Source organism: Passer domesticus, chromosome W (assembly GCF_036417665.1).
Source record: "Passer domesticus isolate bPasDom1 chromosome W, bPasDom1.hap1, whole genome shotgun sequence".
Taxonomy (NCBI): domain Eukaryota; kingdom Metazoa; phylum Chordata; class Aves; order Passeriformes; family Passeridae; genus Passer; species Passer domesticus.
The window spans coordinates 19,055,758-19,071,400 of NC_087511.1; positions in this window are offsets into that span (position 1 = coordinate 19,055,758).

The window sequence follows — 15,643 nt, forward strand, 5'->3', positions numbered from 1 at the left end:
AAGAAGTAAGGAGTTTTTTGCTGCAGTAGCCATGTCTTGTAGTGCTGCCTTAGGTAAGGTATCAGCTTGGTCAGAGGGTTTCTGTAAATCCCTTTCCCCAGCCAACTGTTCCACTGTAAAGTTTGGCCTATCAGCATCTGCAGCATAGGTGTCTGATAATGTTTTTAATTGTCTTTTCCAATGCCTTTCCCATAACATATATTCTGCTGGGGAAAGAAGGCAGTGGGCAATATTTTTAATATCATGCAGTACCAAAACATGTGCTGAGAACATAGCTTCTAGGAAATTTCTAAAAATATGTGAACTTCTACCCTGTTCTTTAACTATATTTCTTAGTTGTATAAGTTCTTTATTTGTGTTAGGTTCCCACATCTTTCTAGTGGTAGCACCACCTCTTTTTCCCTTTTTATAATCTACTGGAAAGGCAGTAATTCTCTGAGCCATTTGCCAATCCCCTGCCTGCATTGCTTCCATCTTTATTAGAACCCATGGATTAATGTCCTCTGTATCAGAATCAGAATCACTGACACTGCTGTCCTCAGAAGAGGAGTGAGAGCGAGCAGGCAGTGCCCTATGCTTTTTTATTGTGTGTTGGAGCAACGTTTTGCAGGGGTGCATGTGGCTGGAAAGAGTGTGAGGCAGCACATGGCAAAGCTTGGCTAGAGGGAGGTAGCAGTGGGGCTGGAATGGCAGTGCCATGGGTGGCTCAACATGCACATGACTGGGGCGTGTGGGGTGTTATCGTGGGGGGTCTGGGAGGTTCCGTTCGGGGGTCCCTGAGGGTGGGCATGTGGCTGCAAAGCCTGGGGATGGGGGCAAAGGAGAAGCGGGGGAGAGGAGGCGGTGGGATTGGAAGAGGGTGCCGCGGGTACAGCGTGGTTTGCTGGGGCTGCGGTGGGCAGGCAGGCAGGCAGGCAGGCAGGGAGAGCTCCTGCTGTGGCAGGGATGGTAGTGGGGACAGGGAAACACGCAAGGGTGGGGGGGGAGGCAGCAAGGGTGGTAGGTGGGATTGAGGGACCCGCAGCAAGGGTGCGAGGGACGGTAGCAGGGGTGAGGGGTGTTTCAGACCCGATGGAAACAGGTGCAGTTACACTCGGAGATAACACAGAGGAAGGGTGCTCACAGGATGCCATGAGTTGCGCAGTGGAATTCATGCTTGCCGCATCCGAGAGGGGAGGCTCAGGATAGGTGGACCCCGCAGGCACGGAGGGGGTGGGGGAGTGCGGCGTAGGGAGAGGGGTAGAGGGTAAAACAGTGCTAGTATGGGCACTAGGACCAAGGACAAGTGGAAGACTGGGTTCCAGGGCTGAGGGGGAAAGAATGTTATCAGCGTGATCAGCATTTGTGTCCGCTGAGGGAGAAAGGGTTTTCACGCCTTCCTCAGAAGGGGTTTGCACCAAAACTAAGCTTTTTTGGTTAGTTTTTTTCTACGGCTTTGGTTATAATGTGAAATATAGGAATAAACCGAGTTACAGAAAAAAATCTTGATTCATTTGAAGGGTATATATCCTGGTCCCAATTGTATCCCAAAACGAGTCCAAAGTGATAGTGTGTGTGTTAGTATCTGGAAACTAGGAACAAATCCATTTTATAAATTTTTTCAGGTTAGTTTTTGAAAGATGACCTTTATAAAAAGAAAAGTTGTTAGAAGATAGGATTTCTAAGATTAGTAAATATAAATCTCTCTTGTTCTGGGATTGTTTTAATGTACGATGTTTCGATCCCATTTTCCCGTTCCCTGCCAGCAGAAAAAAGAGAAAAATAAGAAAAAAAAAACAAAAAGGACCCAAGGAAAAATTGCGCACAAGAAAGGCTGTTTTAAAATTTACACTTCTTCAGCCGGATGTGGGACATAGGTCTGCTGGAGGTGGTCTGCTGTGTCAGTGTCCTCAAACACTCATTCAGATGTCAGCGGTGAGGGTCGACTGACGTCCCTTCAGAGAAGTTCTTCTATAACGGAGGACTTTTCTTCAGGGGATCTTGGCAAGTGAACGCAGTAACAATTTCAAGAAGAAATGCTGCTCCAAGGTTCTTGTGCTGTTCGGGTACCAGTTTATTGTGGCTGCCATGGTCTGGATAGCTCAGTCCTGCTCAGCACAGCCTGTCTGAGTCCCCAAGCAGCTGCTAGCCACAGGCAACCTTAGCAAGCTCAAGTGATATCAGCTCTCAGTGATTATCAGCTCATTTGTGATTTCAGCTCTTTAGCTTGCTAGGTGCTGGGCAGACACAGGGAGAGAGAGGACAAGGCCGTGTGAGGTTCTGAAGAGATTCTTTATTGGGGTCTTCTATGAAGGTTCTCAGTGACAGCTCTTCTGCTAAACTGGGCAGAAGTAGGGGTTTATATAGGATACAGGGGTTTTGGAAATTGTCCAATAGTAATGGTCAAGGGAAAGTGGCCTATAGGCTTACAGAGAGATAAGCAAGGGTCCGAAGGCGGAAGAGAGGGGCTTCTAAGGTCCAGTCATCATGACTTGGCATTTCCTATCTTGGGCTTCTGGCCTCCAAGGAAGCCTTTCAGGCCCTGGGCCTGCTACAATCATCCAACACTATTTTGGGTAAATTCACTTGATTACCATTCTGATCATCAGGAGAGTCACCAGTCAGCTTAGACATGGCAAGGGTATGAAGGTCTGCATCAGTACTTTGTCTGTAAGTGGCTAGTACCCCTGTAAGCAGTCTCTTTCATTTGAGTTCCCATAGCATGTATTGTGAGTGTGAGAATTATACTAGCAAGATTTTTACAGTCATTTGGTGTGAGTGTATGTCCTTCCAGGGTACTTTTCAGCAGTTGCTTAAAATATGGAGAGCAGATACCACTGTCCTGTATTGATATTCGCAACTCTTTTATCTCATGAGGTGGGATGGCTACCCATGTTCTAGGAACACCAGCTTGCTGGCTGAATAGCACAGGCATAGCTAAAGGATTTAGACTTTCTTCTTTACAAATCTGGCGTCTGACTTCATGCCAGTCTGTTAGTTGAAAATTATCAAAACATTTTTGTGACTTTTCTAATTTTGGGATTAATGCTGGCAAATGTTCAGGGTTTAGTGTCTCATTTTGGGTTGAGAAATCTGTTCCAAACACTAGGGGGACTCTGGAGCTGTTTGGGAACAGACTTAGTTCTTGTGTTGGGATCAAAGGGTTGGCATTTGAAGGGGTAAAATAGTTCTGTCTGTCCTGTATTTATTAAAGCAGTTGTCATATTTTGTTTTATATATATATAATTTGTGCTGTTCAGAATATGAAATAAATATAGGTTATGATGTTTTAGAAGGAATGTATATGATCTAAACTTACACGTGGATTCCGAGAAATCCCACAGGCTACATACCATTGCAAAATCGCAGTCTTTGGCAGGAAGGGAACTAATTTGCAATCGAAAAGGGCCTAGCCGGGGTGGGGACCACCAGCAGTTACGTGAGATCAAGATAGCAAGGACCATAGAGAGAACTGCATCCGAATATTGGGTTCCCGTAATCTGATCACCGGCTATCGCTGTCTGCCCGGAATTGTATTGTAAAACACTACCCAGAGGAAGGAACAACATGCATATGTCTGACCAGCGTTCACCACTGGACAAAAACTGCATCCGCTGGTCCAGCTCAAAGAAAGTGAACACATGAATATGCCCGACCTGCATTCATCGGTCAACAAGAATTGTATTCTTCAGTTCAGCTCGAAGAAAGGAGGCAGCATGAATATGATTTACTATGAAAAGAACAAGAGGAGACCCTACCTCAGGCCAGAAAAACAGTATAAAAACAGACTGTACCAGACCGCAGGTGTGAACACTGAGGGGTCCAATACGCTTGCAGTCGGACCATGGTTCGCCCAGTGTTGAATCCCAGGGTCGACGCTGTCCTTTTCTTCGTGGCTTTCAAATTGCATATTGGTCACGCAATAAATTATATTTTTTCTTTTTATTAAATTGGCCTAATTGATTTTTATTTATAACATATTCCATCCTCCCCTTCCTCGTTGCACGGTTTGTGTGCGTTGTTATGAATAAAAAGTTATCTATTTTTTTAAGGTTGCAGAGTAAAACAAGTTGGTCCAGTGCTGTTAAGTTAGCTTCATTGTTAAGAGTTCTTCTTCAATTACCGGTTAATGGTTGGTGATTAACCATTGTCCCCCTGACGCTTGCCAGGGAGCCTGCAGGTACCAGGAGAATGGGAGTGGCATCAGAGCTAGTATGCAGATGAGAAATGCATTGCACCAAATTTTGCAGTTTTCCAGGAAAACCCCTAAAATCAATGAGCCAACATAGAACTAGGGGACCTAAGTGATGTCTAAGAATGGGAGCGTAGTCCAGTGCCTGCTTGGATCCTTTTTGCTTCTCACCCTAACCTGAAAAGATGCTAACTAGAGAGACGACCAGAGATGTTGGACCGAAAAGGCAGAATCTCCTAATCTCTCGTGAGGACGGAATCCCCAGCTTTGCCTGCAGACCAGCGGACAAAGCTTCATCACCCTCCTCCTCTGTGCCGCTCCTGGGAGCACCGGCGGCATGGGCGCGACCCGTCGATTTCTCCCCACCTGAGCTGATTCTTTTTAATAAAGGCATTAAAAAGGAGAAAGATCTCCTGCCCATTTATTGCATGCGTGGCTGTGGCTGTGCAGACCAATCGTGATACAAAGTAGTCCCACTCATTGGCAGGAGCGCGGAAGGCGAAAACGCGGCTGGGTGTTCGAGGAGGTGCGGGAGTGACCTGGTGCTGCTTGGGTCGGCTGCGGGATGTGATGGCGGAGCTACAGGACGTGGCGGCAGAGGTACAGGACGTGGTGGCGGAGGCATATCAGGTATCGGTTGTGCAGGGTTGCGCGCTGGGGAGGGATCTCTCAGTGATGTGGCTGTATCCAAGTCCTCAAGGTCCGGAAGAGGGAGGAAACACCCAATGCACTGGAGATCCGGTTAGTGTGGTGCCGTGTATAGACCCGGCGGAGGCAGCGGAAGGACTGCCGAGGGCTGCGACCGCGCAGGAAGCGCTGGCGGCTGCTGTGTTGGAGGTTCCAGAGCCACTGCGGGGCGAGCTGTGGAAGGGGCTATTTGCGAGGAGACATGGCTGGGACTATTGAAACAGGATCCGACCGGGCTGGCCGCGCGGATGGATATACTTCTGGGATCGCTAAATCCAGAAGCCCCTGCAGCCCTAGCAGCCGCAGCTGCAGTCCTGCAGCTGGAATTGGGAGCGGCGGGAGTGGCGTGAGAGGGCACAGGGATGAAATAAAAGGGCAGGAAATCTTTCTCCTTTTTAATGCCTTTATTAAGAAGAATCAGCTCAGGTGGGGAGAAATCAACGGGTCGCGCCCACGCCGCCGCTGCTCCCAGGCGTGGCACGGAGAAGGAGGATGATGCAGCTTTGTCCGCTGGTCTGCAGGCAGAGCTCAGGATTCTGTCCTCATGGGAGAGTAGCAGATTCCTCGCTTGTTTGCCTAACACCCCGGGACGTCTTTAATCAGTATCTTTTCAGGTTAGGGTGAGAAGCAAAAAGGGTCTAAGCAGGTACGGGACTACGCTCCCATCCTCAGACGTCACTTAAGTCACTTGTTGGCTCATGATTTTAGGGGTTTTTCTAGTAAAAACTGTAAAAATTCGGGGCGCAATGCATTTCTCATCTGCATACTGGCTCTGATGTCACTCCTATTCTCTTTACCTTGGGGGGTCTGTCCTGGTGTCTTCTTGGCAAGCAGCCAGCATCAGGGAAACAATGGTTAATCACCGGCCATTAACGGGTAATTGAGGAGCTTTTCTTTGGCAGCGAAACCAAAGAGGTCTGACTGGTCTGACTTGTTTTTAACTCTGAAACTCAAAAAAAATACAACTTTCTATTCATAACAAGGGATGCCTGCTGCGGTTGGACTGCGGCATGCAGCGGGTTGGATCCAGGAGGCTGTATCAAAGCCACGGCGAAAGCAGTGGGGGATGGCGGCGGGGCTGCGATAACTGCTGCGTGCGGCTGATCCGGGAAGCAGTGCTATGGTTGGATGAGTCAGCGCGGACTGATATTGCTGGCTTGGGGATTGTAGCAATCACGCATGTGTGGGTTGCGTCACCTGGTCAACGTGGGGAGTCATGATGGCGGTTGGCTGCATGGCGGGTGGGTCGGGCAGTGCAGGAGGTGGCAGAGCTGCGGAAACGGGAGCAGGGACTGCAGCCGCGGTCGTAGAAGGGAAGGACGGGACGTCCGTGGTTACAGGAGGCAGCGGAGCCGCGCCATTCAGCAGCTCGGAAGCGGGAGACTGAGGTGCAGGCCGCACGGCTGCAAAGACGCAGCAGCAATGGACGCAGACGGGACTTCGGCCACCACTGGCTCTGTGTCGTTGGCGGCGAGGGGGACCTGTAGGGCTGTAAGAAGGGTAGCCGCTTAACTTTGCAGGGGGTCGCTATAATGGTGGCTATGGCTATAAGAGGCGTGGCTGGAGGAGTGGTCGCACCTGTGGGGATATGGGGCGGGCACGGGGCTGCCATGATGCCAGTAGCGGGGGGTAGAGCCGCGATGATGGTGGGACCAGGAGCTGGAACCACAGTAGCCAGGACAGCAGGGACCAACGGGATGGTGGGAGAAGCCGTGGGGTCCGGTGGGGGTGGCTGGGGCCACGGGATGGGTGCAAGGATGGGGGGCGGAGCGGCAGTGGTCAGCTGAACCGCGGGTACTGGAGCCGCGAGGTCCGGCAGGGAGCCAGAGGGTATGCCCCATTGCAGACTCGTGGCAGCAAAGGGCGGACTGAGAGCAGGGGCAGGGCGACTGCTGCGGGCGGCGGCCCTTGCACCAAACAGCTCCACCAGCGCCCTGCAAGCTGGGACCAGCTCCGCGGCAGCCATATCCCAGCGGGAGATATTAAAGAGCTTAATCCCGACTGTGTCCCAAAAGTCTCTGGTAAGGAGGGCTGAATGGTCAGCATTTGGGAAATTAATCAAAGTCCATTCTAAGAGGATTTTTAGTTCTTGTTTCAGTAATTTACTTGGACTGGAGCTTAGTAGATGCTTATGGAGATCTCCGTCATGGGCAGAGTGAGTTTGTCCCATTATTAAACCAGTGGGTTACCAGCCTTGATGTTGCAGAACCAGGGTCCTCAATCAGAGCTCCGTCATGGGGGGCTGGCCAGGCACTCCGGTTGGCGCTCAGGTTGCTGCATTCGGGTCCCTCCTCAGAGCTCCGGTTTTAGGTGTCACTTGGCAATGGCTTTTTGAGCTCGGGACCTCGCAGATGGGTCTGCACTCAGAGCTCCAGTGTGGGCGGTGCTTAGCAGTGACCTCCTGTGCTCACGGTGTGCATCAGGGTCCCTCCTTAGAGCTCCGGTCGGCGCTGCTTAGCAGTGTCTCTGTGCTCGAGGAATGCCACGGCAAACTTCCTCAAAGAGCTCCAGGTAGCTGCTGCGCAGCAGCGGCTGCCTGGGCTTGAGGACTGCCAGGCAAGTTCCTCCAAAAGCTCCAGGTAATTGATAAGTAGTAACGACTCCTCGTGCTCCAGGTCTGCCTCGGCAAAATTATAGAGCTCCAGCTATCACGCTGCGCAGCAATGGTATGCCGTGGTCACAACACCTTTCAGGCGGCTATAACTGGTCTTTTAGTTACTGTGCACGGAGAAGTCTCCCACAGGTAGAAAAGCTGAACTGGACCTTCAAACACGTTTGGAAGCCAGACTGCAGGAGTGACAGTAGGTAGGACGGTCGGGATGGATGGAGACGAGAGATCTCTGGAGCCAGGTCTTGGAACTTGCGGTTTATTGCAAAGGGTGTGGATGCAGGGGCCCTGCCTGGAGCTGCCAGCCACCTGGGATGGTGCATGACTGGGTCTGGATGGCCTTTGGTGTCTTTGCGTGGGGCCCCACCACACTCCGATAGAAGTTTCCCGGACGCGGCTGATAGTACTGCTGATTCTGGGGCCTTTGGTGGATGTTACGAGGGTACCTGGGAGATGACCTGTCTGGACAGTCCTTTATAAAGTGTCCAAAATCTCCGCAGTGGTAGCAGCGGACCTGGTCTTTAGAAGCTATTACTGCATATGCACTAGAAACTCCTTCTGCAATAACCTTAGTTACTGCTTGGGCCACTGTATCTTCAGTGGACAAGTGGCGTGTGCAGCTTTCCAGCATTTGCTCTATGGTAGGTTCTGTGTCTAAGGGTAAGGCTCTCAGAATTGCTTTACATTTTTCATTTGAATTACTCATGGCAAGTTTACACAACAGTTCTTTTCTTGCCTCTGTGCTCTCTGTCTGTTTTTCCAGAGCATCCTTAATTCTATCCACAAATTTGATAAAGCTTTCATCTATTCCTTGTTTGATAGTAGAAAAGTATTGGGTAGGAGTAGAGTCATCAGGGGTAAGGAGTAAGGAGGTTTTTGCTGCTATAGCCACGTCTTGTAATGTAGCCTTAGGTAAAGTATCAGCTTGGTCAGAGGGTTTCTGCAAATCCCCTTCACCAGCCTGCTGTTCGAGTGTAAAGTTTGACTTATCAGCATCTGCAGCATAGTTATCTGATAATGTTTTTAATTGCTTTTTCCAATGCCTTTCCCAAAGCATGTACTTGGCGGGAGAAAGGAGGCACTGGGCAATATTTTTAATATTGTGGGGTACCAGAACATGTGCTGAGAACGTAGCTTCTAGGAAATTTCTAAAAATATGTGAACTTCTACCATGTTCTTTGGCTGTATTTCTTAACTGAACTAGTTCTTTATTTGTAATAGGTTCCCATGTCTTTCTAGTAGTAGCACCTCCTCTTTTTCCCTTTTTATAATCTACTGGGAAGGCAGTAATTCTCTGAGCTAATTGCCAGTCTCCTGCCTGTGTGGCTTCCATTTTTATTTTTGCCCATGGATCAATATACTCTATATCCAAATCAGAATCGCTGTCACTGCTGTCATCAGATGACGAGAAGGGAGAGCTATCAGGCCTTGCCTTATGTTTCTTATGGCAGGCTGGAGCAACATTTGGCAGAGGTGCATGTGGCTGGACAGAGTGTAAGGCAGCACCTGGCAGAACGTGGCTAGAGGGAGGCAGCAGGGCTGGAGTGGCTGTGCAATGCGTGACGCAGCAGGCACAGGACTGGGGTGGGTGGGGAAGTGGGGTAGTACTGAGGGAAGTCTGGGAGGTCCCGACCGGGGGTCCCTGAGGGTGGGTGTGTGGCTGCAAAGCCTGGGTATGGGGGCAAGGGAGAAGCGGCAGAGAGGAGGTGGCGGGGTTGGAGGAGGGTGCCACGGGCACATCCCCTGCTGCTGCAGGGACGATACCGGGGGCAGGAAAAGACACGGGGGGGGGGGGGGGGGGGGGTGGCAGCAGGGATGGTGGGTGGGATTGGGGAAGCAAGGGCGGGAGAGGGAGTGGGGGGAGGCCCAGGAAGGGCGGGGGGAGCAGCAGGAACGACGGAAACTGGGACAGATGCTCTCAGAGATAACACTGAGCAAGGTGGCACGCAGGATATAGCTCCCGAGGGGGGGGGGAGGGGGAGAAGGGGGTTGGCCGGGGCTGTGGGCACGGCGAGGTTGGGGGGGGACGGCGCAACGGTAGGGGGGGATGGCAGGACGCTAGGACCCAGAGGAGTACTAGATTCCAGGGTGGATGGGGTGTTATCAGCGCGATTAGCATTTGAGAGGAAGACTTCTGTTAAGTCAGATAAGAATTTCGCACTTTGTTCAACAGGAGTTTGTCCTGAAGTTACAGTCTTTTTGTTAGTTTTTTCTATGGATTTAGTTATAATGTGGAATATAGGGATAAACCGAGTTACAGAAAAATCTTGGTTAGTTTGAAATTTATATATCGTGGTCCCAATTGTATCCCAAAAGGAGTCTAAGGTAATAGTCTGTGTATTAGTATCTGGGAAGTGGCAGAGAATCCACTTTATAAATTTTTTCAGGTTAGTTTTTGAAAGGTTACCTTTGGAAAAAGAAAAGTTGTTAGAAGATAGGATTTCTAGGATTAGGGAATATAAATCTCTCTCGTTCTGGGATCGCTTAAATGTACTAAGCTTTGATCCCATGTTCCCCTTCCCCGCCAGCAGAAAAAAGAGGGGAAAAAAAGCAAAAAAAAGCAAAAAAAGCAAAAAAAAGGACCCAAGGAAAAAGTATTTTGCAGCCAAGAAAGGCTGTTTTAAAACTTACACTTCTTCAGCCAGATGTGGGTCAAAGGCCTGCTAGCAGGTAGTCTGCTGGGTCAGCCTCCTCGAGCAGGGTGTGCTCAGATGTCGGTGTTTTGAGGGTCGGCTGACCGCCTTTCCGAAGAGTCCTGCTAAAACTGAGGCTTCTCCTTCCAGGGTTTCTGGCGAGCAAAGGCAGTGACAATTTCAGGAAGAAATGCTGCTCCTCTGAAATGCCAGGTCTGGCATTCAGTTCCACGGCCAGGGTATCATGGCGGTTCGGGTGCCAGTTATCTGTTCGGGGGCCAGCTATTGCCGGTCGCTACCCACCGGGCAGAAGCCCAGCAGGGAGTGCCGGAAGCCGGGATAGCTCAGTGGGAGCTCAGGCAACATAGGCAAGCTATAGTGATTTGCAGCTCTTAGTGATAATCAGCTCTTAGTGATCTCCAGCTCTTTAGCTTGCTAGGTGCCGCGGCAGCAGACGTAGAGAGAGAGAGAAGCACTGTATGAGGTTCAGCAGGGTTCTTTTATTCGGGTGTTCCGCGAACGTTCCAGGGACAGCTCTTCTGCCGAACCGGGCAGAATCAGGGGTTTTTATACCCTACAGGGGTTTTGAAAACTGTCCAATAGTAAGGGTCAGGGGAAAGTGACCTATGGGCTTACAGGGAGATAAGCAGGGTCCGAAGGGGGAAGAGAGAGGCTGCTAGGGTCTAGTCATACTGACTTGGCATTTCCTAGCTCTTAGGCCTCTGACCACCAAGGCCTTGCAGGCCCTGAGCCTGCTACAAGAGTAGATTATTGGAATCAAAAATTAGAGTTAATTGTTCAAGCCAAATGACTTATAGAAATGGAAAAGAGGGGTTTGTTATAGATTAGTAATGTGATAGTTGGCTCTCACAATTAAGAGATGGATATTATATGTATGTTAAGAGAAGTTTTGTAGATGTATAGTGATGTCATTGTAATATGTCCTCCCATAGTCCTCTTTCCCCTCCCCCTTGTAATAACCTTGATAGTCAGGGCATTTGGGGAGGGCCGGTTTATTACTAAGAGGTGTGGCATAATGATACCTGACCTCCAATCAAGATGTACGAAAGTAATCTCCACTAATGGACAGCAGAGAAGGAGTTGACTGACAAAACTTTGGGAGGGGCTATGGGTATAAAAGCCAGAGCATCCATTTTGTAGTCCTTTGTTGTATTTTTGTTAAGGTTTAATAAACCTTTGCAATTTTAAAAGTGAGCATCATTTCTCACAGTGGGAACAAGAGGGAGAAGGGAAAATAGTAAAGACATGGATGGTCCTTTCACAGGGATACACAGAAGCACTGGTCTTATTTGAGCAAGATATTAAATTAATTTACTCCATCCCTAGGAATTAGGTTATTGCAGCATGTGAAGGTCTGGCTCCTATTGGGAGAATGGGAGAAGGTGGTAGGGGAAGCCACAGCAAAATCACTTAATTTTCTGACTTGAGGGGGGCTTGGAGTATCTGAAGGGAGGGCACAGGTGATGGAGAGAAAGGTTGAATGTTTGGGGCATATTTTGACTGAAGGTTTGGGGTGTATTGGTCCAGAGGGGGTCCAGGGAATCTTGGAGGTGCTGTTGCCCAGGACTGAAAGGAAGCTGTAACAATTTTTAGGATTAATAGGGTATTGCAGGACCTGGGTTGAGGACTTTTTATTCTGTGACTTTTTAAACATAGCCCCAATATTGTGGTATGGACATGAGAAAGACAGCAAAACTATAGTCAGACTCAGAAAAACAACTGGAATTGTCTGTGGATGTTAAACAAGGTTGTGAAAAAGGAACTCGAGATAGGGAACATTTGCAGAATACCCCTCGGCCAAATGGGGTAAAGGTGTTTCTTGATGGATCTTCAAGAGTAATAGTGAGTTATTAAAACTGAAGATCACGGACAAAGACTCTCTAACTAATCAAAGTTAGAAAGTGGTATGTTTATTACGCTGGCAGGCTTCACAGGGATTGTCCCCGAAAGGCGTGACTGCCCTGTACAAGGTTCTTTGCCCTCAATTTTTTTCCCCGAGATCTTACATACAATACATATGCATAACCCCAGCACCTCCCATCCCCACTCGGTATTAAAATGAGGTTATTAGTCCTTCACACATGCGCAATTCTTGTCTTGAATTGGGTCGGTGGTCTCGAATTGGGTCAGTGGTCTTGAAGGATGAAGTCAGGAGAGTCTTCATCAGGTCTCTGAGACACTCTGGCACGATCCAAGGCCCCCTGCTATGTAATTGATTGACGTAAAGCTCAGGTACTAACCATTGTTCCACTGGTTTCAACATGTTCTTTTAACGGTTCACTTACTCCACTCCTTTCTATAAGCAAGCTCATAATGGAACAATCAGTTTTAGCATAAGCATCTAACAATCATTAACCTATCATCTACCTACCTTACATAAACTGTTTCTATGCCTCAGCTAAAATCTTAACTTTTTAAAATCATTATTCATTCCCCACTCTGTCTTCAAGGTTAGTAAATTCTTTTACTAATATATAGATTCTTCTTCATCTAACCAACCTGTGAGGTAGGTGTTTCTTAAAACCGTACCATATGCTCTTGATATTGAAGTTAAAGCTGCTACTCTTTGCAACAGTCTCCAATTCCAAACAAGTATTATAATAGACAAAATCAAACTTATACCAACTAAAATAAGCAAAACAATAATTGGATGAACCAAGGTATGGAGCAAGCTGGTTGCTGTTGGTGACCACCCAAAAAGCACTTCCCACCAGTGATGGGATGGGCCTTCCTCTAATCTTTTAAACACTCTCCATGTAGTCTCTGTGTCATGGTGTATTGTAATCAAAGTTCTCTTTCCTTCATCTTTAATTCCTCGAAGAATTTTCTTTAGTTCGTTATGTTTCAACAATTGGCCAACTAAAGTTAAGTTCATCCCTATAGGTACAGGTGATATTTAGTCAAATTTTCCTTTATATATTGGTCCAATACAACAGGTGCCCAATAGGAGAAGTCACATATGACGTTGCGTCCCGATCGCGGGAGTCGATCGGCATGCGCACCAGGAGTGGCTGCGCCCTACCCCTGCCACTGGCAGGCAGGATCGTGGTTCGGCCACTGGCTGGGATCCCGGACTGCCAGAAGCAGCAGATAAATGTTGACCCACACCGAAGGATCAGGAAGGGGTCTTTGCTTGTTTCTCTGAGATGCTTTATTTCTTTCCCACGCAGAAGCGGTGCCGAGGCGGCGCCGTGTGAGATCAGCAGCGCGGCACAGGAGTTATTCTTTCCTGCGGTGGGAGCAGCGCCGAAGCAAGGCAGGTGACGCAACAGTGTGTGGGCAGCAGCAGAGGCAGTGCAGGCGGCGGCTGTGGCAGCGCGGGCAGGAGTGGCCGCGCTGGCGATCTTTACCGCAGCAGGAGTCGCGCGGGCAGTGGCTGCGGCTTTCCCGCCGCCGGAGCAGGACAGCTGATGTTGCACCGCATGGGTGTTCTTCTCTCTCGCGGCGGAAGGGCACGCCGAGGCTGCTGACCGCTGCGCTGCGCCGGGAGGGACGCAGGAGCGGTGTGGCTCAAAGGGGGATGGCAGCAAAAGAGCAGGAAACAGAGAAAAACAGCGGCTTTTGGGGGGGGGGGGGGGTGGAATCCCGGGAGGAGACTGTCTGGCTAATTAGGAGGGGTCTGGGGCAACAAATGTAAACATAACCTGGAGCGGGAAAGTCACAGAACAATGGCAGAAAGGAAAAATCATAACTGACAGCGAATTCTCTGGATAAAGGGGTGTAAAAAACCATGACAGACAATCTACAGGGGCAGGAGTTTTGAGGATAAACAGGGGAAAATCTGGAATTCTCATAACAGGTTCATTGAATCCCCCAACCTCTTTGGACAAGCCCTAGAAGGTTTGTTAGAACAGTTTGTTCATGAAGAGGAAGTACAGATCCTGCAGTATGTTGATGACGTGATGGTGTCAGAGAAGGGAAAAGATCAAGTCAGAACAACTAGCATTAAGCTTTTGAATTTTCTGGGGGAGAAAGGACTAAAGGTTTCCCAAGTGAAGCTACAGTTTGTACAATCAGAAGTAACATACCTTGGGCACATAATAGGAGAGGGATATAAGAAATTAAGCCCTGACAGAATTTCAGGTATTTTATCTCTCCCAGCTCCAAAAACAAAAAGGGATGTGAGAAAGCTCCTGGGCCTGTTCGGATATTGCAAGTTATGGCTGGATCAATACGCGCAGTGTAAAATTCTTATATGATAAGTTAGTAGCTCCAGATCCCTTAATTTGGACAACAGAGGATGAACAACTGCAGAGCCTAAAAGACAAGTTGTCTTCTGCCCCGGTCCTAAGCTTACCAGAACTCAGGAAGGGCTTTGATCTTTTTGTGAGTGCTGAAGGGGGTATAGCCTACGGTGTACTAACTCAAGAGTGGGGATGTAGGAGTGTGCCCCCTAATGACAGAGTGGCAAAACTAGTCTTTGTCCCCCAAAAAAGGAAAGAAGCTCAGAAGTTTCTCTCAACGATTAGGTGAAAAGCCACCTCATAGGACCTCAGGGACTTCACCAAAAACCTGAGGACATCTAATTGGACAGAAGCCAAAAAGTCCCGCCTGGCCCATCAGGTAGAAAAGAAGAGAACAAAAGAGCTAAAGTGCTTTTGTGAGTTGGTTTTACCAGGAGCAGACCTCTGCACCTGGCTCGAGTTTTTCTGTTTGTTATTTTGCCTTTTATTAAAACTTTTTTGTTTCTAACACTGCAGCAGAAGTCATCCTGCTTATTTTATGCCCCCAAACTAATAGCTGAGCTATCCTTGGGTGTATTATATTTCTTTTGAAGGCTTATGAGACCTGGCCCAAGAAAAAGAAACATAATATGGGGAGGCTGCAGAAAACCCATGGCTTACATCTCCAAATTGTTAGATCCAGTGGCTAGAGGCTGGCCAGTTTGTATACAAGCAGTAGCAGCTACTGCTATCCTGATAGAAGAGACCCAAAAACTGACCTTACAAGGAAAAATTAAAGTGCATACTCCTCACGATCTTAAAAAAGTGTTGAGCCAGAGGGCTCAGCAGTGGCTAACCGATGCAAGAATATTAAAATATGAAATAATACTAATGAATACAGATGATTTAGAATTCATCACATCAAACGCCCTCAATCCAGCACAATTCCTTATGGGAGAGCCTATAGAGAATTTAGAACATGATTGCCTTTAATTGATTAACCTCCAAACAAAAGTAAGAGAGGATTTAGAAATCAGACTCTAGCAACTGGAAGAATCTTGTTCATAGATGGCTCTTCGAGGGTAGTAGATGGAAAAAGAGCTTCAGGTTATGCCATCATAGATGGAGAAATTTTACAAATTGATGAAAAAGGGAAACTACCCCCAAACTGGTCAGCCCAAAGTTGTGAAATATATGCCCTGAAAAGAGGATTAGACTTACTGGAGGGAGACCGGGGAACCATTTATACAGATTCCAAATATGCATTTGGGATAGTTCACACATTTGGGAAAATATGGGAGAAGCGTGGATATCTAAGCTCAATAGGAAAAAGCTTAGCCCATGAGAACCTGGTCAGGTC